Consider the following 27,538-nt stretch of genomic DNA (forward strand, 5'->3'; position numbering starts at 1 on the left):
TTTCTGGGTCATCCCCATGCACCAGCCCCAAGCATGCTGCATCCTGCGTCAGACATAGACTGGCGATTCAATTCACATGATTAAACTAAGCCTTAAAAAATCAATAAAATATCACTAAGTGGGCTTGTGAGGATGGAAGAAATCACTTAAATTTAGAATGTTCTCTCTTTTTACATAATGGCTGGTTCTAATATTGTTGAAATAGGGAATTGAGAGTAGAGAGTCTGCCTCTATATTTTTGGATTTGTATCATGACTTTGACCATTTTTCAATTACTGTCTCTTTTCCTTCTGTTCTTGTGATGTCAGAAAGTGAGACTATAGCACCTTTAATTGTAAGAGGAACATGGCAGTGTTTTGTTGTAAATGCGTGAGTTTCTCATTATGGAAGATGGAGAAACATTAGCTAGATGGAGAAATACTAGTTAAAATTAATTGGGTATTTCTAAGTAGGACTGCATAGAGTGAATGTTTTGTTGTAGAGTAAAACAAGCAAAAATTTTTTCAAGTAATTATTAAAATTTGCTAAAATATAGAGATTTTCCCCCTCATATATTTTTAAATACTAGACTCATTGTCTTCCTTAGCTACATCTTATTAAACTATACCTTTTAATTGCATCTTAAACCCCAGAAAATTAGAGAATTTTTAAGCTCTATTTTAAACCAAAATATTTTAATAGGCAAAATTGTGATGATCTTCTTATAATTGGGTTCTTATAATTGAGTTGCTTCATAGTTGGTGGTATATGTAGAAGTCTACTGGAGTATGAACTAGCTGATGCAAGAACTGTGGCTTTCATCTTCTACATTTCTAATGCCTAGCAAAGTTCTTATCTCATAGAAAGCCCTGAGGAAATGTTAACAATTAAATGAATACTTACAAACCCTTTGTGACTAATATAATTAGAAGTGACACATATAATTAGAAGTGTAAATGTTATTCTTGTTTGTATATTTTAAGGAATTCCATTTTACTTGTTACTTAAATCTTCATAAGATCTTTAGTGAAGGAACTTTAGAAGTTATTCCAATTTCACTTTAATGCCTATGGTAACAAACATTTATTTCTGATAACTAGTTTAGTTAAGTAATAGGTGAAATTTAAGATTAGGAAGTCAGATTACTACTACCGAAATAAAGAAAAGAAGACATTTTAATATGATGTGCAAGCTTTTGGGGCTTATATTTTAGGAAGAGGTGGAAGATGAAGTTTAAAGATCACAGAGACTTGAATCTAAGGCCAATAAAATTGAACATTTTCAGCTAAGAGTTATAGATTACTTAGTATTTGTTCCTGGTCAATTTTTTTTTTTTGGTCCCCCAAGAAACTGTTTTTTGATCCAGTGTTCAATTTGGTTCTGTTACGCCCAACAGGATTATGAGGCTAAAATGAGGATCAGTGAGCATGTATCTCACCAAAAATTGAAAACATTGTTTTTAAAGCATGGTATACCATTGTGAATCTCATAGACTATGACATCTTTGTGGTAGCAAATTTGTATGCGGGTGGAAACTAAAAGAATAGGATTTCTAAAAATTCTAACTTTTAAGAAAATTTAAGGACTGTAAAATATAAAACAAAGAAAATTTAAAAAATCATAACATGATATTTTTCCTTCCAGTTCTCTTTTCTCTGTTTATTATACTAACTTGGAATCAAACTTTGTTCCTTGCTTTTTTAGCTTTATGAACATTTCCCATGCTATTAAAAATTTAGCACAAAATCATTTAACTGGTTATATAGTTGTCTATTGAATACCTATGTTATAGTATAAGCTAGTCTCCAACAGTTGGACATTCAGTTCAGTTCAGTCCCTCAGTCGTGTCTGACTCTTTGTGATCCCATGCACTGCAGCATGCCAGGCCTCCCTGCCCATCACCAACTCCCAGAGTTGACTCAAACTCATGTCCTTTGAGTCGGTGATGCCATCCAACCATCTCATCCTCTATTGTCCCCTTCTCCTCCCGGCCTTAATCTTTCCCAGCATCAGGGTCTTTCCCAGTGAGTCAGTTCTTTGTGTCAGGTGGCCAAAGTATTGAAGTTTCAGCTTCAGCATCAGTCCTTCCAATGAATATTCAGGACTGATCTCCTTTAGGATGGACTGGTTGGATCTCCTTGTAGCCCAAGGGACTCTCAAGAGTCTTCTCCAGCACCACAGTTCAAAAGCATCAAATCTTTGGCTCTCAGCTTTCTTTATAGTCCAACTCTCACATCCATACATGACTACTGGATAAACCATAGCTTTGAATAGACGGACCTTTGTTGGCAAAGTAATGTCTCTGCTTTTTAATAAGCAGTCTAGTTTGGTTATAACTTTTCTTCCAAGGAGCAAGCATCTTTTAATTTCATGGCTGCAGTCACCATCTGCAGTGATTTTGGAGCCCAAGAATATTAAGTCTGTCACTGTTTCCATTGTTTCCCCATCTGTGTGCCATGAAGTGATGGGACTGGATGCCATGATCTTCATTTTCTGAATGTTGAGTTTTAAGCCACCTTTTTCACTCTCCTCTTTCAGTTTCATCAAGAAGCTCTTTACTTCTTGTTTGCTTTCTGCTATAAGAGTGGTGCCATCTACATATATGAGGTAATTGATATTTCTCTCAACAATCTTGATTCCAGCTTGTGCTTCATCCAGCCTGGCATTTCTTAGGATGTACTGTACATGTAAGTTAAATAAGCAGGGTGACGATATGTAGCCTTGATATACTCCTTTCCCAATTTGGAACCAGTCTATTGTTCCATGTCAGTTCTAACTGTTGTTTCCTGACCTGCATACAGATTTCTTAGGAGGTAGGTCAGGTGGTCTGTATTCCCATCTCTTGAATAACTTTCCACAGTTCATTGTGATTGACATAGTCAAAGGCTTTGGCATAGTCAGTAAAGCAGAAGTAGATGTATTTCTGGAACTCTCTTGCTTTTTGATGATCCAGTGGATGTTGACAATTTGATCTCTGGTTCCTCTGCCTTTTCTAACTCTAGCTTGAACATTTGGAAGTTCACATTTCATGAACTGTGGAAGCCTCACTTGGAGAATATTGAGCATTACTTTACTAGCGTGAGAGATGAGGGCAATTGTGCAGTAGTTTGAGCATTCTTTGGCATTGCCTTTCTTTGAGATGGGAATGAAACCTGACCTTTTCCAGTCCTGTGGCCACTGCTGAGTTTTCCAAATTTGCTGGCATATTGAGTGCAGCACTTTCACAGCATCCTCTTACAGGATTTGAAATAGAATGAAATTCCATCACCTCCACTTGCTTTGCTAGTAGTGATGCTTTTTAAGGCCCACTTGACTTCACATTCCAGGATGTCTGGCTTTAGGTGAGTGATCACACCGTCCTGATTATCTGGGTCATGAAGATCTCTTTTGCATAGTTCTTCTGAGTATTCTTGCTACCTCTTCTTAATATCTTCTGCTTCTGTTAGGTCCACACCATTTCTGTCCTTTATCGAGGCCATCTTTGCATGAAATGTTCCCTTGGTATCTCTAATTTTCTTGAAGACATCTCTAGTGTGTCCATTCTATTGTTTTCCTGTATTTCTTTGCACTGATCATTGAGGAAGGCTTTCTTATCTTTCCTTGCTATTCTTTGGAACTCTGCATTCAAATGGGTATATCTTTCCTTTTCTGTGTTGCCTTTCGCTTCGCTTCTTCCCTCAGATATTTGTAAAGCCTCCTCTGACAACCATTTTACTTTTTTTGTGTTTCTTTTTCTTGGGATGGTCTTAATCCCTGTCTCTTGTAGAATGTCATGAACCTCTGTCCATAGTTCATCAGGTACTCTGTCTATCAGATCTAATCCCTTGACTTTCTTTCTCACTTCCACTGTATAGTCATAAGGGATTTGATTTAGGTCATACCTGAATGGTCTAATGGTTTTTCCCTACCTTCTTCAATTTAAGTCTGAATTTAGCAATAGGGAGTTCATGATCTGAGCCACAGTCAGCTCTTCATCTCATTTTTGCTGACTGTATAGAGCATCCCCATCTTTGGCTGCAAAGAATATAATAAATCTGATTTTGGTATTGACCATCTGGTGATGTCCATGTGTAGAGTCTTATCCTATGTTGTTGGAAGAGGGTGTTTGCTATGACCAGTGTGTTCTCTTGGCAAAACTCTATTGATCTTTGCCCTGCTTCATTCTGTACTCCAAGGCCAAATTTACCTGTTACTCCAGGTATTTCTTGACTTGCTACTTTTGCATTCCAGTTTCTTAATTTAAAGGACTCTAGGTTTTTTTGTGTTAGTTCTAAGGGTCTTGCAGCTATGCTTCTATTTTATCTTAAACATTTTCAAATTATAGCTTTAACTATCCAACTTGGTGATATGTAGTCAGCTAATACTTGATAAATTAGGTCACTTTTGTTAAAGGTAAAATACTTTTTATTTTCATTTTTCTACTTTTACCCAAGTCAGTTTTAAATGTATGAAGGAATCTTATATTTTCTTAAATCTGAAACTTTTAAATATGAAAGATGAAGCTTATATTTCTTCACATCTAACAATATGATTGTACATCTTAATGTTAATATTCCCTGAGAAGAATATTCCACTGTTCTTTATGTATAGTCAACTGCACAATGTCTACTGTGATAAAATATGCCTCTGTGAAATCCTCTGAATTTATTAGTTGTCAAGGCCTTCAGGTATGAACTTTGTTTCAGTATTTGCCAGTATGTCAGACTAAGTACTTTAATTGGATTATATCTTTTAATTCTTACGATCTTACAGGAAGCTAAGGTAGTGTTTTATCCTATTTTATAGAAGATTTCTGTTTCTTGGAGATTTTTACTAAGTTTCTATAAGGTGTAAGTGGTAGGATCACTGTTAGATTATGGGAACTCTGGCTCCAGCATCTGCATTTGCAAACATATATATCATGAATGTATGCCATTTAATACTGTTTTATTCCTGTTACAAATCTCATTTGGCTTTTGAATTCTCTCCATTAGTGCAAGTTTAAAAATTTTTTTGTATATGATATCTATACTTTTTATATACTGTGTATATATTCAGGTGTAAATATATACCAACTTAATATTAAAATAGTCACCAGAAACTATATCAACATTGTTAATTGGCTATAAATATAAAATAAAAAAGTTTAAAAAATATTAAAATGCTTTCTTTATAGCCACTAGGTTATAGGATAATATCTATTAAATGAAGTCTTTTTTCTAGCTGTCATTGGAATATAATTAAAACACAAATTCAAATGTCTCTCTTTAAAAATAAATTTCAGAAAAAAAGATTTTAGTACTTTCTGCAGAAAATTATTCCAATTATGTAGCTATATTTTTACTCAGAAGTGTTTATGTCTAATTTAAAATTATTCAGTTGATTCTTTTATTTGTACAATAATATTTTTGTCATTAGGATGGACAATACTTATTTATCTTTATAAAGCCCTTCAAATAATAAAATCAGTTTTAATGATTATGAATTTAACCTTGAATAGAAATTTTCTAGATTGGAAACTATATACTTCAGGGATAGGTAGGGTGATTTTTTTACTCACAATTTTTTTATGTGTTTCCCTTTTTTTTCCCCTTAGAAGTTACCTGAGAACAGTGTTTATTTCTGTTGAGTAAGGTTTATCCCTTTGAATGTAAAGCATTATTTTCATGGTAAATCCATAGGTGGTGGTAATAGGGGCTGTAAGAAATAAATTTATTATAAGATGCCTTTAATACTGATATAAATTCTTCTGTTTTAACATTATTTCTATAAAGACAGCACAGCATAGAAAGTATAATTATTGCTATTTGGAGTAATCTTTTGCAAATCTGAAATCCCTACTTGTGCTTTTATAGTAGTTCCATAACAGGGTTATTTTTGAAAACAATGTACAAAACAGAAATTCCAACATTAATTGGATTGACGCTTCTAGTTGTAAATTAACACTTCAGTTGTAAATCTTGAGATAATTGGCATCAGACTTCAACATATTCGGTTTTCATTTGGTTAATGTTCTGAGTATTATATTGTGTTGAAGAGAAGACTGTCAGTGCTTAAACCTCTGTAAATAAATCTAACTTGATATTTGTTCTTTAGAACATCTTGGCAATCAATCGCCAGTTCAGCTGTCTGTGTCCTTGCTTCCCTATTCTCCTTGTCATTGCCCTTATCATTGTCTCTCATAGCAGCATAGTAATGCTTCCATAATGTCCTTCAGTTTTGCAAGATTAAAGTTTCTAAAGTTTAGCTCTAATCTTGTAATTTCCAAACTTGGATGTGCAAAATGATTCCCTATTGCCCGGTGTGTTTTCTGTGGCCCAGGATTTTATGCTGTTTTGATAATTTCATCTTCTACTATTTCAAGTTTATTTCACATTATTGTTTTTTCTTGACCTTATATTTAAGGCCAAACTGTTTCATAAATAGCCTAACTCCAGTAATACTTCTGTGATTTTTGTTTACATGGTTTTCAGTGTCCACTTCATGGACTTTCCTTGCTTTTGCCTAAAATCTACCAAATATACCCATTTCTAATGACTTTTCCATGAAAGCTTCAAATCCAATTATCACTTTAACTGTTTTATAAAGTTCGCTTTCTCTCCTGTAGTTTCTCTACATACTTGCATCTCCTCTTATTATTTTTTAAACTATTCATTTAGGAAAATTTAGTGAATGTACAAAAAAATAGTGTTATATGCCCTGTGTACTCATCAGATATAGCAGTTAGCATTTTGACATTCTTATTTCATTTATATATTCCTTTACTTTCCACCTTCCACTCAATTATAGCTAATTATTTGAGATAATTTATGTATTAAAATTCACAAATGTTAACTGTATAATGTTGACAATTATGTGCATACATGAAACTCCTCGCCTTTCATAATACAGAATGTTTCCATTTTTCAGGAAGCTGCTCCTACCACTTTTCATTCAGTCCTCCCACACTGAAGCAGGCACTGTTTAATTTTTTTCACTATATATTTGTTATACCTTTCTTATACTTTCCATGTAAATGGAATTAACTCTTTGTGTAAGGCTTCTTTTGTTCAGCATAACTTTTCTGATCCTTTGTTATTCTGTTTTATTGCTGAGTAGTATACCTTTGTTTGACTGTTACACAATTTATTTATCTGTTTGGTTAATGGACATTTGGGTTAGTTTCAGTTTTTGGCTCTTGTAAGTACAACTGCTATGGATACTTGCTTAAGTCTTCTTGTGGATATAGTTGATTCTTATTATTTGTAGTAGCTATGTTTAAAAAAGTCACTATGGGCATTGAACTAGCAACTGAGCCATTTCTTCTAGGGGAAGCACAGGGCTAGGTTTCTGTGAGCTTCTGATGCAGTATTTTTGTTAACTGATTAATACAGCTTTCTTTTATGTGTGTTTCTGTTTAAAAGACATTTGCCATTGGGAGCTTTGAAGAAGAGGAGAGACTCAAACTTTTATGAGTTTTATGGTTCTGTTGGGAGAAGGCAATGGCAACCCACTCCAATACTCTTGCCTGGAAAATCCCATGGACGCAGGAGCCTGGTAAGCTGCAGTCCATGGGGTCACTAAAAGTCAGATACAACTGAGCATCTTCACTTTCACTTTTCACTTTCATGCATTGGAGAAGGAAATGGCAACCCACTCCAGTGTTCTTGCCTGGAGAATCCCAGGGACGGGGGAGCCTGGGGGCCTGCCGTCTCTGGGGTCGCACAGAGTCAGACACGACTGAAGCGACTTAGCAGTAACAGCAGCATGGTTCTGTTAAATAAAAGTGCTCAATTCACCATCCTTCTGGGTCCCATGTGAGGAGGAAAAGAGGCACAGGCTTTGCTCAAAGTGCCAAAGACTGAAGGAAAGAGCTGCAGTAATATGCTGGTTCCCTCAGCTGGGGTGTTTTCCAAATATCGGAAGTTACACGAGGGAGGAAGCAACCCTGGGGCTTGAACCCAGCTGTTGAGGAAGCAGCTGTAAGAGAGAGTCTGCTGCTGCTGCCGTGTCCCTGTCATCCCTTTTCTCAAGCTCTGTTCTCTTCCCTGCAGTTATACCCAGGAGTGGCATCAGCATTCGTGGCTGTTACTATAGCCCCAGATGTGTGCTTATTAGGGAACTTGGTTGTGTTTTGGAAGGGGAAAAAATACTTGAATTCAACTGGTAGATGTGAACAAAGTTTATAGCTGGGAAATTAAATTGACCTTCTGGGTAAAGGCCTTGGGCTGATTATGTATACAGAGTTACCCTTAAATATTTGTACCTGGCTCACTGATGATTCAGCTGAGTGAAAAGCTGATGGTGTCCACTGGGTGGCAGCCACTCTCCAGCTCCAAGGACAGCTCTGGAAGACCGACTGTGGTAAGGACTGTTGAATAGGCTAATTTGAGTTATTTTCTTTGCCTTGGGCCAGGAGTTAGCAAACTTCAACCTGTGTGCCAAATCTGTCTTCAGCCTGTGTTTGTACTGCTCTTGAGCCTGGGAATATTTTTTACACTTTTTAAATAAAACATTAAGAATAAAATGAATATATGCTAGAGATTGTGTGCACCTTATAAAATCTAAAATATTTACTATATGTCCTTCTCAAAAATAGAAAAATTAGCCAGTCCCTGCTTTAGAAAATACTCCCAAGGATCAACAAACATGTTCTATTTTTCCTGAGTGGTGGGCTGTTGACAATGGTCTCACTTGGGTAAGATTTCAGAATAGCAGACTAAAGGCACATTCCTCAATGAGGCCACAAGCTATGAAACAAATCACACTTGCCTTTTGGAAGGTCATGGTCACTCATCTTGATGCTTAGACTAAGGACCTCTTTTTTCATGAGAGTGACTGGAATCAAACTGCTTATTAAGCCTGCACTGCCCAAGTCACCACTATAGCCACTTGGACCCATCATTGTTTTGGGTGTGGCTCATGTATCCACCATCATAAACTGGGTCAAAAATGTAGCACTATATGCTTATGATATACAAGCCATCCCTGCCTGCCAGACTTGTCACCCTTAGCAGAGGCTGGCCTGTTTTTTTCATGGTAAAGGACCTTTGACTCCATCTTGGGTCAATTATTGCTGCTTCACATAACTTTTTTAGTAATGATTTTGTTGTCCAGTCAGATCAACTGACTATATCATCGTAACCCTTGAAATGAGTGTGTCACGTTTTTGGCCTTCTGAACTATTTACCTTCTGACATTGGTGTCCTTTTTGTCACAAAGGCCAAATTTGATAGGCTGATAGTCAAACTCTTTGATGGAAGTTCGGTGTTTTGTACCACCCACAGACATCTGGTATTGCTGAGCACCGAGTTTGCTTTCTCCAACATCAGCTCAGAAAGATTCTTGAATGACTCTCTTTCAAATCTTTCTGGTGCACATACCTTGGTAAACATGACCATCCTCAGAAAGTGGTCATCTCTTGATTGTTTCCTTGCTAATAATGATCAGGGAGGGCTGAAGGGGTAGAGGATTATATAGAGCTATTTTGAAAATTCAGTGTTTTGCCTTAAGTATTTCTGAGCATAATGCTTCTTTCTTTCCTCTAATAGTTGTTAGGTTACAATGGTTAGTACTCCCTCAGGGTGTCACCTTGCCAAAATGGAGAGAGTTGACTGGCAGGTGCAAACTGTTTTTATGGCTGGAGTTCTAGAGAGTCTAACCACCTTGTTGGCCCACACTTGTCCCTAAATATTTGTTAAGGCCTTTCTGGTTTCTTCTTGTCCCCATTTATAAGCAGTTCTTCTTAGTTTCTGTTTTCTGGATTTTAGTTCATTAGATTTCTTTGCCTCTTAAGCTCTATATACATGGTTTTTTGGTTTAGTCAATATGTTCTTATTTTTAAAGTGAGAGTGATATTCTCTTATAACTATAACTTATGCAGAAGTCTCTACGGAATGGCTTTTAAATGATAGAAAGCATAGAAACCACTTTATTTGGTGTGACACAAATAGGAAACACTCAGTAAGTGTTAGTTTTTATTTGTGTCATTGCTTTGTTGTTATTGATGCTATCCTTATCTCAAAGGAATGGATTATGCAGTCAAATTTCTTTCATTATAATCCCCTCTGTGACCCAAACTTTGTAGCTAGGCAGAATCAGGAAAATAGATATGGAACAATAAATATTTTTAATCAGATAGAGAAAGTGAATATCATTTAAAAGTGAATTTTTTTGTGTGCTTTTATCTTTGGGATCAAGGAAATGCATTGATATTAAGTATTAAATGGAAATTTTTATCATGATTCAAAAGCAAAAGAAGAAACACATTATGTTACTTAAAAACATGCATTGTAGCTGTTGCTGGTAAGATGTGACAACATTTTAATACAGTACCAGGTAATATGATAAGGTGGAACTCAGAGAGCACATTACCAAGTGTTTCCCTTAACAGAAAAGTCAGAGGCAGAAAAATGTGACATTATAGGAATGCCAGCATATTAGAGTTAATTCCCTGGGCAATATATCTAATCAGAACTTTGATAATTAATTGATATTCACATGGGTTCTTTCCTGAGGTATTTCACAGCTCATGCCAGCCTATTTGGTTTTTATCCTTGTGGATATCAAATATTATACATACAGCCTTTTGGATCCAAAATTCATTAATCCCTTATGAAAAGTTAGTCTTCACAACACATCTCAAGGATTGTATTTTATCTAAAATCAATGTTTGTCAGTTGAGGAGATTTTATGTTTAAAGTAAGCAGTGCTTATCCTATTTGTATTTAAAAGTATAGGGGTTCAGGATGGGGAACACATGTACACCCGTGGTGGATTCATGTTGATTAATGGCAAACCAATACAATATTGTAAAGTAATTAGCCTCCAATTAAATAAATTTATATTTTAAAAAAAGTATAACTCTGAGTCTGTTGGTGGTTAAGTTTGTTGTTGTTGCTTAGTCGCTAAGTCATGTCCAACTCTCTGTGACCCCCATGAACTGCAGCACTCCAGGCTCCCTTGTCCTCCGCTATCTCCAGGGATTTGCTCAAACTCAAGTCCATTGAGTTGGTGACGGTATCTAACCTTCTCATCCTCTGTCTGATAGTGAAGTTATGGCCTCTTAGAAGAAAAGATTAAATGTTGGGGTTTATTAAGGGATTAGGGATGATGAGGACTGAAAGAATGCATTGGTTATAAGGATGAGGAAATGAGTAGGTGGAATGGATCATATTATTTTCTTTATTCCTTAAGTGATACGTGTGTGTGTGTGTGTGTTTGATAATCTGTTTTTGGCACAAGTCGTTTTGAAAGGCATCTACAATAGCTATTTTCTTAGGTTACATTAAAAATTAAAGTGGTATGACTTACTTTAAATAATTTTTATCCTTTGGAATTTCAAAAGTGTATTGCTACCATATTATTAAACTGTAAAATGTCAAAGGTGCTGCTAGAACTTGCTTATGGGGCAAAGATTATTCAGAGACTAAGTTTGACTTTGAACATCATTTTAGATTTAATATAGGCTTTCAAGTATTTGATGATGTGGAAAGCTAAGTTTTGAAACTACTTTTGAGTGCAGTGGAGTTTTGTTGTTTGGGTTTCCCTGGTGGCTCAGCTGGTAAAAATTCTGCCTGCCCATGCAGGAAACTTAAGAGATGCTGGTTCAATCCCTGGGTCAAGATCCCCTGGAGAAGAGCATGGCAACCCACTCCAGTATTTTTGCTTGGAGAATCCCATGGACAGAGGAGCCAGGCAGGCTACAGTCCATGGGTTCATAGAAGAGTTGGGAAGTCCCTGTTGATATTTGGTTTCTTGGTTTCCTGTAAAAACTAAAAGATCCTTAATACAAACGAAGGAGCATATATAACTGAAAGAAAGACATATATATTTATTGTACAGTTTTAAGTCTTTTTCTTAAAAATTTAATTTTATTTAAAGTATACTGGGAGGATTTGGAAGGCTGGCATAATCCAGTTTATATTTTTTAAAAACTTTATACAATTCACTTTAAGATTTTTAATTGTGGTAAAGTACACAGCAGAAAATTCACATCTTAACCATTTTTAAGTATATATTCATATTGCTGTGCAAACTGTCTCAGGAACTTTTCATTTTGCAAAACTAAATCTCTGTACCCATTAAGCAACAATTCCCCACATTCTCCTACCCTTATCCTCTGGAAAACATGGTTCTACTTTCTGTTTCTATGCTTTTATACTGTTTCTGTACTCTAGGAATCTCATATAAGTGGAATCATACAGTATTTCCTTTCATGACTGATTTGTTTCATTTAGCCTAGTATCTAGGAGAAGGCAATGGCACCCCACTCCAGTACTCCTGCCTGGAAAATCCCATGGACGGAGGAGCCTGGTAGGCTGTAGTCCATGGGGTCGCTGAGGGTTGGACACGACTGAGCGACTTCACTTTGACTTTTCACTTTCATGCATTGGAGAAGGAAATGGCAACCCACTCCAGTATTCTTGCCTGGAGAATCCCAGGGACGGGGGAGCCTGGTGGGCTGCCCTCTATGAGGTCGCACAGAGTCAGACATGACTGAAGTGACTTAGCAGCAGTAGCAGCCTAGTATCTCAAGGTTTATCTGTCTTGTAGCTTGCATTAGAATTTCATTTCTTTTTTAAGGCTGAATAATTTTCCGTTTTATGCATCAGTTTAGTTCAGTTCAGTCGCTGAATCATGTTCGACTCTTTGCGACCTCATGAAACACAGCACGCCAGGCCTCCCTGTCCATCACCAACTCCTGGAGTTCACTCAGACTCATGTCCATTGAGTCTTTCAAAGAACACCCAGGACTGACCTCCTTTAGGATGGACTGGTTGGATCTCCTTGCAGTCCAAGGGACTCTCAAGAGTCTTCTCCAACACCACAATTCAAAAGCATCATTTCTTCGGCGCTCAGCCTTCTTCTCAGTCCAACTCTCACATCCATACATGACCACAGGAAAAACCATAGCCTTGACTAGACGGACCTTAGTTGGCAAAGTAATGTCTCTGCTTTTGAATATGCTATCTAGGTTGGGCATAACTTTCCTTCAATTTTCAGTATACAAGTCCTATACAAGATTGGTTAGATGTACTTATTAGTATTTCATTTTCTTTTGAACAGTTGTAAATGGTATTATATTGTAACTTTAATGTTTTCACAGCTAGTATGTAGAAATGCAGTTGATTTTTATATGTTGATCTTGATGAACTTACTTTTTAGTTTTAGGAGTTCTTGGTAGGTTTTCTTTGTTGATGATAATGTTATCTGTAATTAAGGATAGGATAGATTACTTCTCTCTTTCTAATCTATATGGCTTTTGTTTCTTATTATTGCCTCTTGCACTGGCTAAATCTTCCATTGCTTCATTCATTGTGTGTGATAAAAGCAGACATCTTCATTTTGTTCCTGAACTTTACAGAAAAGCATTCCATCTTTTTGCTGTGGAGAATGGTGTTAGCTGAAGATTTTTATAAATGCTGTTTATCAAGTTGATGAATTTCCCTTTTATTCCTATTGTTTTTCTTTAGTCACAGAGAGATGCTCAATGTTGTAAAATGCTTTTTCTGCCTCAATTCAGTGATTATGTGATTGTACATTAACCTGTTACTATATGGAATTACATTGTTTTTCAAATTTTGAAACAGTCTTGCATCCTTGGAATAAATCCCATTTGATCATGGTATGTAATTTTTGTATATTGCTGAATGCTGTGTGCTAACATTTGGTTAGGGATCTTTTGAGTTTATATTCACATAGGACACATTTGTAGCGTTTTTATTGTTTTTTTGTGGGGTTTTTTTGATCTTTGGTTTCTACATCAGATAATAGTGTCTTTATAAAATCAATTTGGACGTTTTCCCTCTACTTGTTTTCTGGAAGAGATGATACAGAATTGGTATTAATTGTTCTATAGATATTTGGCAAATTTTCCACTGAAGTCTTCCCAGACTAGAAATTCTTGTTTGGAGAGATTTTAAATTGTAAGTTAAATTTTATTAATAGTTGTAGAATTATTCAAATTATTTATATCATATTGAGTGAGTTATAGTAGTCTGTGCTTTTTGAGAAATTGGTGTATTTTCTTTGTGTTGCTAAATTTAACGTCTTTAGAGTTGTTTGGAGGATTCCTTTATTATTATTTTGATTTCTATGAAGTCTATAGTCATACATCTCCTGTTTTACTCCTGATATTGGTAATTTGTGTCTTCTATTTTTTTTTCTTTGTCATTCTAATAAGAGGTTTGTTAATTTATCTTTTCTCAGATCTAGCCCTTTAGGGTAAATATGCTGCTCACAAATTTTCTTGATTTTACTTCATTTGAAAATGTTATAATTGCTTCTCCACCTCTAAAGGATATTTTCACTGGATATAGGATACAAGTTCATAGTTCTTTTATTTGAGCATTTGAAAAAGTTCTTCCTCCTGGCCTCCCTCGTTTCTGATGCTGCCATTTGAATTGTTTTTCTGCTGTTGGTAAGGTGTAGTTTCTCTCTCATTGTTTTCATGATGTTTTCCTTGTCTCTGGTTTTCAGAAGTTTGGCTATGATTGCCTTTGTATACATTTTATTATTTATCCTGTTTGAAGTTTGCTCAGCATTTTGCATCTGTATATTTCTGTCTTTTGCCAAATTTGGGAAGTTTTCACGCCATTATTTCTTCAAATACCTTTTCAGCCCTGCACATTTTCTCCTCTGCTTTAAGACTCAAATGATAGGAATGTTACATCTTTTGTTATTGTCCTGTGGGGCCTTGAGGCTTTGTTTGTTTGTTTATTTGTTAGTCTATTTTTCTCTGATTAAACATTTTTTCCATTTTGGTGTTGGCACCTATCAGTTGTCTTTCTTCATTCAGTTTTAGCCCTTCTTGTTTCTTTTTTTTATGACAATTGACTTTTTATCTGTTTTTCTTTTTTTTTTTTTGAAGTATAGTTGATGTACTGTGTTAGTTTCTGGTGTACAGCAAAGTGACTCAGAGATATATATATATATATATATATATATATATATATATACACTTCATATTCTTTTCCATTGTGATTGATTACAGTGGATTGAATATGGTTCCCTGTACTATACAATGCGGGAGACCCGGGTTCAATTCCTGTGTTGGGAAGATCTCCTGGAGAAGGAAATGGCAACCCATTCCAGTATTCTTGCCTGGAAATTTCCATGGACAGAGAAGCCTGGTAGTCTATAGTACATGGGGTCACAAAGAGTCGGACACAACTGAGCAACTTCACTTTCACTTTCACCACTTTTAGTAACCATAAGTTTGTTTTTTTTTTTTTTTATTTTTTTATTTTTTAAATTTTAAAATCTTTAATTCTTACATGCATTCCCAAACATTTTTTATGAGTCTTTCTGTTTTGTAAATAAGTTCATTTTTAGAGTCCACATATAAGTGATATATGCTATTTTTCTTTGATTCGCCTCGCTTAATATGATAATCTCTAGGTCCATCTATGTTGCTGCAGATGGCATTGTTTACATTCTTTTTAATGACTGATTAGCGTTCTGTTGTATGCACACGTGTGGTGTGGTATGTGTTTGTGTGTATGAATGACACCTTCCTTATGATTCATCTGTTGGTGGACATTTAGGTTGCTTCCATGTCTTGGTTATGGTAAATAGTGCTTCTGTGAACACTGGTTTGCATGTATCTTTTCAGATTAGAGTTTTGTCCAAATATATGCTCAGAAGTGGGATTCCTGGATTATACAGCAACTCTGGCAACTCTGCAGGAGGGCTTCCTCACACCCACTCCAGTATTTCTTAAATGTAGACTTTTTAACAATGGCCATTCTGACCAGAGTGAGATGATGTATCATTGTAGTTTTGTATTTGCATCTCTCTACTAATTAGTAATATTGAACATCTTTTCATGTGCCTGTTGGACATCTTATGTCTTTTTTAGAGAAATATCTGTTTAGGTCTTTTGCCCATTTTTTGGTTGGGTTGTTTGTTTTTTAAATATTGAGCTATATGAGCTTATTTAACTTACATGCAGGGTACATCATGAGAAACACTGGGCTGGAGGAAGCACAAACTGGAATCAAGATTGCCAGGAGAAATATCGATAACCTCAGATATGCAGATGACACCACCCTTATGGCAGAAAGTGAAGAAGAACTAAAGACTCTGTTGATGAAAGTGAAAGAGGAGCTTGAAAAAGTTGGCTTAAAGCTCAACATTCAGAAAACGAAGATGATGGCATCCAGTCCCATCACTTCATGGGAAATAGATGGGGAAACAGTGCAAACAGTGGCTGACTTTATTTTTCCGGGCTCCAAAATCACTGCAGATGGTGACTGCAGCCATTAAGTTAAAAGATGCCTACTCCTTACAAGGAAAGTTATGACCAACCTAGACAGCATATTCAAAAGCAGAGACATTACTTTGCCAACTAAGGTCTGTCTAGTCAAGGCTGCGGTTTTTCGAGTGGTCATGTATGGATGTGAGAGTTGGACTATAAAGAAAGCTGAGCACTGAAGAATTGATGCTTTTGAAGTGTGGTGTTGGAGAAGACTCTTGAGAGTCCCTTGGACTGCAAGGAGATCCAACCAGTCCATCCTAAAGGAGATCAGTCCTAGGTGTTCATTGGAAAGACTGATGTTGAAGCTGAAACTCCAGTACTTTGGCCACCTGATGTGAAGAACTGACTCATGCGAAAAGACCCTGATGCTAGGAAAGATTGAAGGTGGGAGGAGAAGGGGATGACAGAGGATGAGATGGCTGGATGGCATCACCGACTCGATGGACATGGATTTGGGTGGACTCCGGGAGTTGGTGATGGACCCCGAGGCCTGGCGTGCTGCAATTCATGGGGTCGCAAAGAGTGGGACACGACTGAGCGACTGAACTGAACTACATGAGCTGTTCATATTGTATATTTTGGAAATTAAGCCCTTGTTGGCCACATTGTTTTTAAATATTTCATAGGTTGTCTTTTCATTTGTTTATGATTTTCTTTGCTGTGCAAAAGGATATTAGTTTGATTAGGTCCCATTTGTTTATTTTTGCTTTTATTTCTGTTTCCTTGGGAGACTGACCTAGAAAACATTGGTATGATTTATGTCTAAGAATGTTTTGCCTATGTTCTCTTTTAGGAGTTTTATGGTGTCATATTTTATATTTAAGTCTTAAAGGTATTTTGACTTTATTGTTGTGTATAGTGTGAGGGAATATTGCAACCTTATTGATTTACATGAGGCTGTTCAGCTTTTCCAAAATCAACTGCTGTGGAGACTGTCTTTTCTCCATTGTATATTCTTGCCTCCTTTGTCAGAGATTAATTGACAATAGTTATGACGGTTTATTTCTAGGCTCTCTATTCTATTCCAGTGATCCATAGTGACAGCTAACTTTTTGTTGAAACCTGGACTTTTGGGGTATTACACTATGAATTGAGGTCTCATTTAAATCTTCTGTTTTAGCTGGCTTATTCAGATACTACCCAGGCAGGTAAAGGGCAATAAACATTTCTTCTTTCTGCCAGACTGGGATAGAAGTTGGACATGACTGAAGCAGCTGAGCAAAGTGCAGGGGTATAAGTCAGGTTCTCCATTTTACCTCCTTTGATACTCTATAGATAGGGCTCTGAGGCACTGCTGGGTGAGCGTGGTATTTCTGGCCCCCTACTGAGTCCTCAGTCTCTCATTACCAGGGATTGGTAGATGAACATATATGAGGATGAATGAAGTTATTTGGAAGTTTTCCTCATAATTTGAGTTTCCTTGGAAGGAAAGTTATGACCAACCTAGATAGTATATTAAAAAGCAGAGACATTACTTTGCCAGCAAAGGTCTGTCTAGTCAAGGCTATGGTTTTTCCAGTAGTCATGTATGGATATGAGAATTGGACTGTGAAGAGGGCTGAGCGCTAAAGAATTGATGCTTTTGAACTGTGGTGTTAGAGAAGACTCTTGAGAGTCCCTTGGCCTACAAGGAGATCCAACTATTCCATTCTAAAGGAGATCAGCCCTGGGTGTTCTTTGGAAGGACTGATGTTGAAGCTGAAACTCCAGTACTTTGGCCACCTCATGCGAAGCGTTGACTCATTGGAAAAGACTCTGATGCTGGGAGGGATTGAGGACATGAGGAGAAGGGGATGACAGAGGATGAGATGGCTGGATGGCATCACTGACTCGATGGACATGGATTTGAGTGAACTCTGGGAGTTGGTGATGGACAGCGAGGCCTGGCTTGCTGCGATTCATGGGGTTGCAAAGAGTCGGACATGACTGAGCGACTGAACTGAACTGTACTGAATGGGCTTTAGTCAGAGATATAAGAAAAACAGAGGAGAGCATAAATCAGTTCTGTAATTTGTGTTCTGTGCATAGCCATGGACATAGGTATGCATGTGCTAGGAATTGCATTGATTAGCTCTGTTTAGTGTGTGGTAGTTTGGATAATAATCAATGTATAGTTAAAGATAAGGTGGAAGCTCCTTAGTTGAATGGTTATTAAGTCAATTTTGAAACACGAAAAAATTTCTTTTCCACTTGAGTCAGATCCAAAAAAATGCTACTCAATCTGTAGCTTGAACTCAGAAAACATATGTTGCAAATATTGGGAAAGCAGATTTTGCATCTTTTTTTAAACTTTTTTCAGAATGGGATATGTTACTTTTTGATAGCAATGCACAACAACTTGGAATTACTTAAGATTGAAGCAACATTGGTAGTTATGAAATGACTGTCATAGTTTAACTTTTGAATATCAGCATTAGCATTATTATGGAAGCTTCCATAAGCCTCTTATCTTTCTCCATCAGAAGGAAGACAGACTGAAAACCACAATCACAGAAAACTAATCAATCTGATCACATGGACCACAGCCTTGTCTAACTCAGTGAAACCATGAGCCATGCCATGTAGGGCCACCAAAGACAGATGGCTCATGGTGGAGAGTTCTGACAAAACGTGGTCCACTGGAAAAGGGAATTGTAAACCACTTCAGTATTCTTGCCTTGAGACCCCATGAACATATGAAAAGGCAAAAAGATAGGACACTGAAAGATGAACTTCCGAGATCGGTAGGTGCCTGATATGCTACTGGAGATCAGTGGAGAAATAACTCCAGAAAGAATGAAGAGATGGAGCCAAAACAGCATCTAGTTGTGGATGTGACTGGTGATGGAAGTAAAGTCTGATGTATAGTTGAAGCTAAGGTGGAAGCTCCTTAGTTGGACGGTTATTAAGTTAATTTTGAAACACGAAAAAATTTCTCTTCCACTTGAGTCAGATCCAAAAATGCTACTCAATCTGTAGCTTGAACTCAGAAAACATATGTTGCAAATATTGGGATGATATTGCATAGGAACCTGGAATGTTAGATCCATGAAATCAAGGCAAATTGGACATGGTCAAACAGGAGAGGGCAAGTGTGAACATCGACATTTTAGGAATCAGTGAACTAAAATGGACTGGAATGGGTAAATTTAACTCAGATATATATCTACTACTGTGGGCAAGAATCCCTTAGAAGAAATGGAGTCATAGTCAACAAAAGAGTCCAAAATGCAGTACTTGGATGCAGTCTCAAAACAACAGAATGATCTCTCTGTTTCAAAGCCAAACCATTCAATATCGCAGTAATCCACCTCTATGCCCCAACCAGTAATGCTGAAAGAGCTAAAGTTGAAGAGTTCTTTGAAGACCTACAAGATCTTCTAGAGCTAACACCCAAAAAAGATGACCTTTCCATTATAGGGGACTGGAATGCAAAAGTAGGAAGTCAAGAAATACCTGGAGTAACAGGCAAATTTGGCCTTGGATTACAGAATGAAGCAGGGCAAAGGTCAATAGAGTTTTGCCAAGAGAACACACTGGTAATAGCAAACACCCTCTTATGACATCACAGGAGAAGACTCTACACATGGACATCACCAGATGGTCAATACCAAAATCAGATTTATTACATTTTTTGCAGCCAAAGATGTTGATGCTCTATATAGTCAGCAAAACAAGACCAGGAGCTGACTGTGGCTCAGATCCTGAATTCCTTATTTCCAAATTCAGACTTAAATTGAAGACAGTAGGGAAAACCACTAGACCATTCAGTTCAATTCAGTTCAGTCACTCAGTCATGTCCGACTCTTTGCGACCCCATGAATCGCAGCACGCCAGGCCTCCCTGTCCATCACCAACTCCTGGAGTTCACTCAGACTCATGTCCATCGAGTCAGTGATGCCATCCAGCCATCTCATCCTCTGTCGTCCCCTTCTTCTCCTGCCCCCAATCCCTCCCAGCATCAAAGTCTTTTTCCAATTAGTCAACTCTTCGCATGAGGTGGCTAACGTACTGGAGTTTCAGCTTTAGCATCATTCCTTCCAAAGAAATCTCAGGGTTGATCTCCTTCAGAATGGACTGGTTGGATCTCCTTGCAGTCCAAGGGACTCTCAAGAGTCTTCTCCAACACCACAGTTCAAAAGCATCAATTCTTCAGCACTCAGCCTTCTTCACAGTCCAACTCTCACATCCATACATGACTACTGGAAAAACCATAGCCTTGACTAGACGGACCTTTGTTGGCAAAGTAATGTCTCTGCTTTTGAATATGCTATCTAGGTTACTCATAACTTTTCTTCCAAGGAGTAAGTGTCTTAATTTCATGGCTGCAGTCAACATCTGCAATGATTTTGGAGCCCTCAAAAATAAAGTCTGACACTGTTTCCACTGTTTCTCCATCTATTTCCCATGGAGTGATGGGACCCGATGCCATGATCTTTGTTTTCTGAATGTTGAGCTTTAAGCCAACTTTTTCCGTCTCCTCTTTTACTTTCATCAAGAGGCTTTTTAGCTCCTCTTCACTTTCTGCCATAAGGGTGGTGTCATCTGCATATCTGAGGTTATTGATATTACTCCCGGCAATCTTGATTCCAGCTTGTGTTTCTTCCAGTCCAGCATTTCTCATGATGTACTCTGCATAGAAGTTAAATAAGCAGGGTGACAATATACAGCCTTGACGTACTCCTCTTCCTATTTGCAACCAGTCTGTTGTTCCATGTCCAGTTCTAACTGTTGCTTCCTGGCCTGCATACAGATTTCTCAAGAGACAGGTTAGGTGGTCTGGTATTCCCATCTCTTTCAGAATTTTCCACAGTTGATTGTGATCCACATAGTCAAAGGCTTTGGCATAGTCAATAAAGCAGAAATAGATATTTTTCTGGAACTTTCTTGCTTTTTCCGTAATCCAGCAGCTCTTGGCAATTTGATCTCTGGTTCCTCTGCCTTTTCTAAAACCAGCTTGAACATCAGGAAGTTCACAGTTCACATATTGCTGAAGCCTTGCTTGGAGAATTTTGAGCATTACTTTACTCGCGTGTGAGATGAGTGCAATTGTGCGGTAGTTTGAGCATTCTTTGGCAGTGCCTTTCTTTGGGATTGGAATGAAAACTGACCTTTTCCAGTCCTGTGGCCACTGCTGAGTCTTCCAAATTTGCTGGCATATTGAGTGCACCACTTTCACAGCATTATCTTTCAGAATTTGAAATAGCTCAACTGGAATTCCATCACTTCCACTAACTTTGTTTGTAGTGATGCTTTCTAAGGCCCCCATGACTTCACATTCCAAGATGTCTGGCTCTAGATGAGTGATCACAGCATCGTGATTGTCTGGGTCATGAAGATCATTTTTGTACAGTTCTTCCGTGTATTCTTGCCACCTCTTCTTAATATCTTCTGCTTCTGTTAGGTCCGTACCATTTCTGTCCTTTATCGAGCCCATCTTTACATGAAATGTTCCTTTGATATCTCTAATTTTTTTGAAGCGATCTCTAGTCTTTCCCATTCTGTTGTTTTCCTCTATTTCTTTGCATTGATTGCTGAAGAAGGCTTTCTTATCTCTTCTTGCTAATCTTTGGAACTCTGCATTCAGATGCTTATATCTTTCCTTTTCTCCTTGGCTTTTCGCTTCTCTTCTTTTCACAGCTATTTGTAACGCTTCCCCAGGCAGCCATTTTGCTTTTTTGCATTTCTTTTCCATGGGGATGGTCTTGATCCCTGTGTCCTGTACAATGTCACGAACCTCATTCCATAGTTCATCAGGCACTCTATCTATCAGATTTAGGCCCTTAAATCTATTTCTGACAGAATGTGGTCCACTGGAGATGGGAATGGCAAACCACTTCAGTATTCTTGCCTTGAGAACCCCATGAACAGTATGAAAAGGCAAAATGATAGGATACTGAAAGAGGAACTCCCCAGGTCAGTAGGTGCCCAATATGCTACTGGAGGTCAGTGGAAAAATAACTCCAGAAAGAATGAAGGGATGGAGCCAAAGCAAAAACAATACCCAGCTGTGGATGTGACTGGTGATAGAAGCAAGGTCCAATGCTGTAAAGAGCAATATTGCATAGGAACCTGGCATATCAGGTCTGTATATCAAGGCAAATTGAAAGTGGTCAAACAGGGGATGGCAAGAGTGAACGTCCACATTCTAGGAATCAGCGAACTAAAATGGACTGGAATGGGTGAATTTAACTCAGATGACCATTATATCTACTACTGCGGGCAGGAATCCCTCAGAAGAAATGGAGTAGCCATCATGGTCAACTGAAGAGTCCAAAATACAGTACTTGGATGCAATCTTAAAAATGACAGAATGATCTCTGTTTGTTTCCAAGGCAAACCATTCAATATCACAGTAATCCAAGTCTATGCCCCACCAGTAACGCTGAAGAAGCTGAAGTTGAACGGTTTTATGAAGACTTACAAGACCTTTTAGAACTAACACCCAAAAAAGATGTCCTTTTCATTGTAGGGGACTGTAATGCAAAAGTAGGAAGTCAAGAAACACCTGGAGTAACAGGCAAATTTGGCCTCGGAATACAGAATGAAGCAGGGCAAAGACTAATAGAGTTTTGCCAAGAAAATGCACTGGTCATAGCAAACACCCTCTTCCAGCAACACAAGAGAAGATCTACACATGGACATCACCAGATGGTCGACTCCAAAATCAGATTCATTATATTCTCTGCAGCCAAAGATGGAGAAGGCCTATACAGTCAACAAAAACAAGACCGGGAGCTGACTGTGGCTCAGATCATGAACTCCTTATTACCAAATTCAGACTTAAATTGGAGAAAGTAGGGAAAACTGCTAGACCATTCAGGTATGACCTAAATCAAATCCCTTATGATTATAAAGACCATTCAGGTATGACCTAGATCAAATGCCTTATGATTATACAGTGGAAATGACAAATAGATTCGAGGGATTAGATCTGATAGAGTACCTGAAGAACTACCCACAGAGGTGAGTGACATTGTACAGGAGGCAGGAAACAAGACCATTTGCAAGAAAAAGAAATGCAAAAAGGCAAAATGGTTGTCTGCGGAGGCCTTGAAAATAGCTGAGGAAAGAAGAGAAGTGAAAGGCAAAAGAGAAAAGGAAAGATATACCCATTTGAATGCAGAGTTCTGAAGAGGAGTAGGAGAGGTAAGAAAGCCTTCCTCAATGATCAGTGCAAAGAAATGCAGGAAAACAATAAAATGGGAAAGACTGGAGATCTCTTCAAGAGAATGAGATACCAAGGGAGCTTTTCATGCAAAGATGGACACAATAAAGGATAAAAATGATGTGGACCTAACAGAAGCAGAAGATATTAAGAAGAGGAGGCAAGAATACACAGAAGTATGCGAAAAAGATCTTCATGACCCAGATAATCATGATGGTATGATAACTCATGTAGACACAGACATCCTGGAATGTGAAGTCGAGTGGGCCTTAGGAAGCATTACTGCGAATGAGTTTGAGTGAACTCCGGGAGATGGTGATGGACAGGGAAGCCTGGCGTGCTGTAATTCGTGAGGTCACAAAGAGTCAGACACGACTGAGCGCCTGAAATGAACCCACTAATTTAAAAAGTCAGACAATAATGTCTGTGATTGTGGGTGAAAGGAATGCTTGTACATTGCTGGTGGAATGTAAAATAGTGCAACTGCTATGGAAAACAGTTTTGCAAAAAATTAAACATGAAATGTCCATATAATCCCGCAATTCCAGTTTTGGGCATATACTGCAAAGAATTGAAAACAGGCAGTCAAAGAAATGTTTGTACATGAGTGCTCATTTAGCCTATTCACAATAACCAAAAGGTGGAAGCAGCTCAAATGGCCAACAAAGGATTAATGGATAAACAAAAGTGGTATATACATACAGTGGAGTATTATTAAACGTAAAGAGGAATGATTTTTCTCTGTACGTGGTTGAACCTTGAAAACATTATGCTCAGTGAATGAATCCAGACACAGAAAGGCATATACTTTGTCTTTTGTATGAAATATGTATGATAATTAAATTCATAGAGACCAAAAAACGGATTGGTGGTTGCCAGTGATTGGGGGAAGGGAAAGGAAGAATGGGAACTTGCTGTTTAATGTGTACCAGGTTTTTTCTTGGGATAATGAAAATGTTTTGGAAATAGAGGTGGAGATGCACAACATTGTAAATAAACTAAATGTTCCAGAATTGTCCACTTCAAAATTGTTAATTTTGTGTTACATGACTTTCATCTAAATAACAAAAAGTGTACATTAGAGATTTATATTAAAATGAAACTAAGAATTATGAAGTTAATTTTTCTTACCAGTTATTAAACTATATGATATATTTTCAAAATAAAACTAAGTGTTCATATTTCTTGACATATTTTAAAATTACATCATACTGACATTTTTCCACTAAACTTTCACACTGTGATTATAGAAAGTGACATTTTCTTGAAAAATATGTGTGTTCCCAAGACGCAGCTCTTAATTTTGTGGTGTTGATTAATCATTGGTACAAAAAGCATAATTTTTTTGGTTGGCATATACTGGGGCAAAAAGCAACAGAAAAATGTGATGACCAAACTGGTTGATTTGCGTATAATGTATTTATGAAAGAAGTACATTCACTAGTTTCTGAAAATGTACCATGTTCTTATTTATAATTCAGAACCAAAATTTGTTGCATTGTTGAAACATATCTTAAACTTAATACATATATTAGGTGGGTAAAGGTTTGGAATATTTGTTGAAAAAGTATTGATATTTAGATCCTTTCTTCTGTTTTTAACTTAAAATTTGGATGTGATATGAACTTTAGAAAATATTACCTCCTTTATCAAAACTCTTTTCAATAGCTGTCTAACAAGCCTTTATAGGAACGAAGGTTTATTCTGTTTTAATTAAGCCTTCAAAACTTTCAGGTTCTTGAAGTTTGTAACTAAGCTCTCATATTTTCCAAATTGGGCAAGAAACTTTATGAGAACAAGTGTTTTGATGTAATATATTATTGCTTCAAGTTCAGCTCAACTGGAAACCAACTTTTCTTATCGTGTGGCAACATTTTATTTTTTTCTACTTGGGTCTAATTAGGAAATAATGTAATAATGAGTATTAGTGGTAAAATTAAAAACAGAATTTGTCTCAAATCAACACGTTGATATCAGTGTGTCAAATATGGAAAGAAAATTATATATTGATCAAAATTGCTTATCTCATTGTGAAAAAAAGGTGAGGATTATCTTTTTGCATTTAATAAAAAGAATACAAACTTGATTTCAACTTCAGATGCATCCTTTAAATGCATCATTTTATGCATTTATCATTTGTATCAGAGTCAGATTTAGATTTAGAGAGCTTATAACTTTGAGCTGTAAGAAAAGGGAATATAAAATGCAAATAAAATATTAGGTAATGAATCTTTGAAAGGAGCAAGGCAAGTGTTATATTCTTCTTGCTCCTTAAGAAGATTTGAATTGGCTGAGATACATAATGAAACTGTTAAATTAAAATAGGAAATAGTTGCTTAATATTTATGCTAACATATGTTAGCATATGTTATATATATAGCATTTAACATATATATATATAGCATATAACAGTATAATATAGGAAATAATCACTTAATATTTATCCTAAAATATGAGTAGAGTTTGAGTTCATCTTTAATTTTAGAATGAATGTTTAATCAAGGCATAGACTTTCATTCTAGATTTTCCCCCCAGCATTTTAACTATATTGTTCTATTGTCTTCTCTGTTCCATAGTTTATGTTTGATACTCAGCTGTAAGTTTTATTGTTTTTCCTTAGAAGGTGATGTGTCCTTGCTGTTTTTAAGATTTTGTTGTTATCTTTGATTTTTAGCAGTTTGACTGCTAAGTGTGATTTTCTTTCACATTTTCCAGTATAGCCTTGGCTATATTCCCTGGGTCATTGAGTAATGTATTATATCAGTTTTGGAATGTTCTTCACTTTTTTTCTGAAAATACTGCATCTTCCTCATTCTCTTTTCAGCTATAGTCTCATTGGCTGTTTGATTCCAGCATGTCTCATGTTTATTTTTTTTCTCTTTTTGCTTCAGTTTGGACGTTTTCTGCTGATCTCAGGTTCACTAATCCTCTGTTTTGCTGTGTTGAGTTGGCTATAAAATCCAGCCACAGATTTCTTAATTTCAGATAGTGTATTTCTCAGTTCTAAAATTACTGTTAGATTCTTTTGCATAGATTTTAATTCTCTGTTTCATCTACTGTGAACGTTTTTCTATTTTTTTAACTTACGGTTTTCTTTAGATTTTTCTTCAAGTCCTTGTCTTCGAATTCTGTATCATCTGTGGGTTGACATATACATTATTTTTTCAACTGGCTATTGGTCACATATTGTGCCCTTTACAATATTTTGTATCAAATACTGTTTATTATATGATCATAGAAATTGATGTAAATATTACTTTCTCTCAATGTTATTTTAGAAAGAAATGATTAAGTGTTAACCCTCTCAACTACAAGTTGAACTAGGTGGTTTGAGTGACAGCTTTAGATATATTCAGTCTGTCTCTGGTTTTAAATGTCTTAAGGGCCAGACATAACTATGTTGCAGTCATTTCTCTCTGCTGTGGCTTTGTACTAATGTGCTGTGAAATTGTTGGAGATTTTACTCTGCCATGTGGCTTCTTCACCCTTTCGCTCATCTTCCCTCTCAAGGTGGGATGCTTTTGATTGATAGCAAATATATTGAGGGGAGATCGATAGAAATTGTACACGGGACATGGTAGGCACAGTTTGTTGCAGAGTGATGTTAACTCTTAACCACCACTTTACTACAGAGAACATTATTTGCCCTATGTCCTGTTCCCTTCTCCTTTCCCCAAATCCTCTTACGCAATCCTAGCCTTCAGCAAATCTCCCAGAAGAAAATTTTCATGTGTGGGTCCCATGGGATTCCCATGAGCTATCAAAAACTATACTTGTTTCTCTTTTTTTAGTAGTGTCCCTCTCTCTAATTCTTACGTTTAAATGACAAGTCCTTTCAGAAATGAAACAATCAGGGGCCACAGCTTACCCAAAAACAGATTTCACTTTTCTCCTAGTTTACTTTTTTTTTTTTTTAATCCAAAATTCTCTGTTCCCTTTAAAGATGTTGGGGCATAGTTTATCATTTTTTTCTCTAGTTGTTGTGAAAGCAGTGACTTGCTACTAGACTGGTAAATTAATTTTGTAAAAGTAAGAATAAAATTTAGAACCATATGTTCACTCTTTTATATATTTATATAAAGTCTGTGTGCTTAGATTATTGGCTTTTTTATTGAAGATTAATATTTGCTGCTTAATCTACCAGGCCCCCAAATTAATCATTCTTCGTTTCTAGAAAAGACCTATCCCGATAA

The 27,538-nt window shown here is 36.8% G+C and overlaps 1 protein-coding gene across 19 annotated transcripts in view; it reads left to right on the forward strand.

The window, feature by feature from the left end:
* GPHN (gephyrin) overlaps positions 1-27,538 on the forward strand; it is a 563,152-nt gene that overhangs the window by 112,507 nt on the left and 423,107 nt on the right. The window lies entirely within an intron of this gene.

This window comes from Ovis aries, chromosome 7, assembly GCF_016772045.2.
Source record: "Ovis aries strain OAR_USU_Benz2616 breed Rambouillet chromosome 7, ARS-UI_Ramb_v3.0, whole genome shotgun sequence".
NCBI classification, from domain to species: Eukaryota; Metazoa; Chordata; class Mammalia; order Artiodactyla; family Bovidae; genus Ovis; species Ovis aries.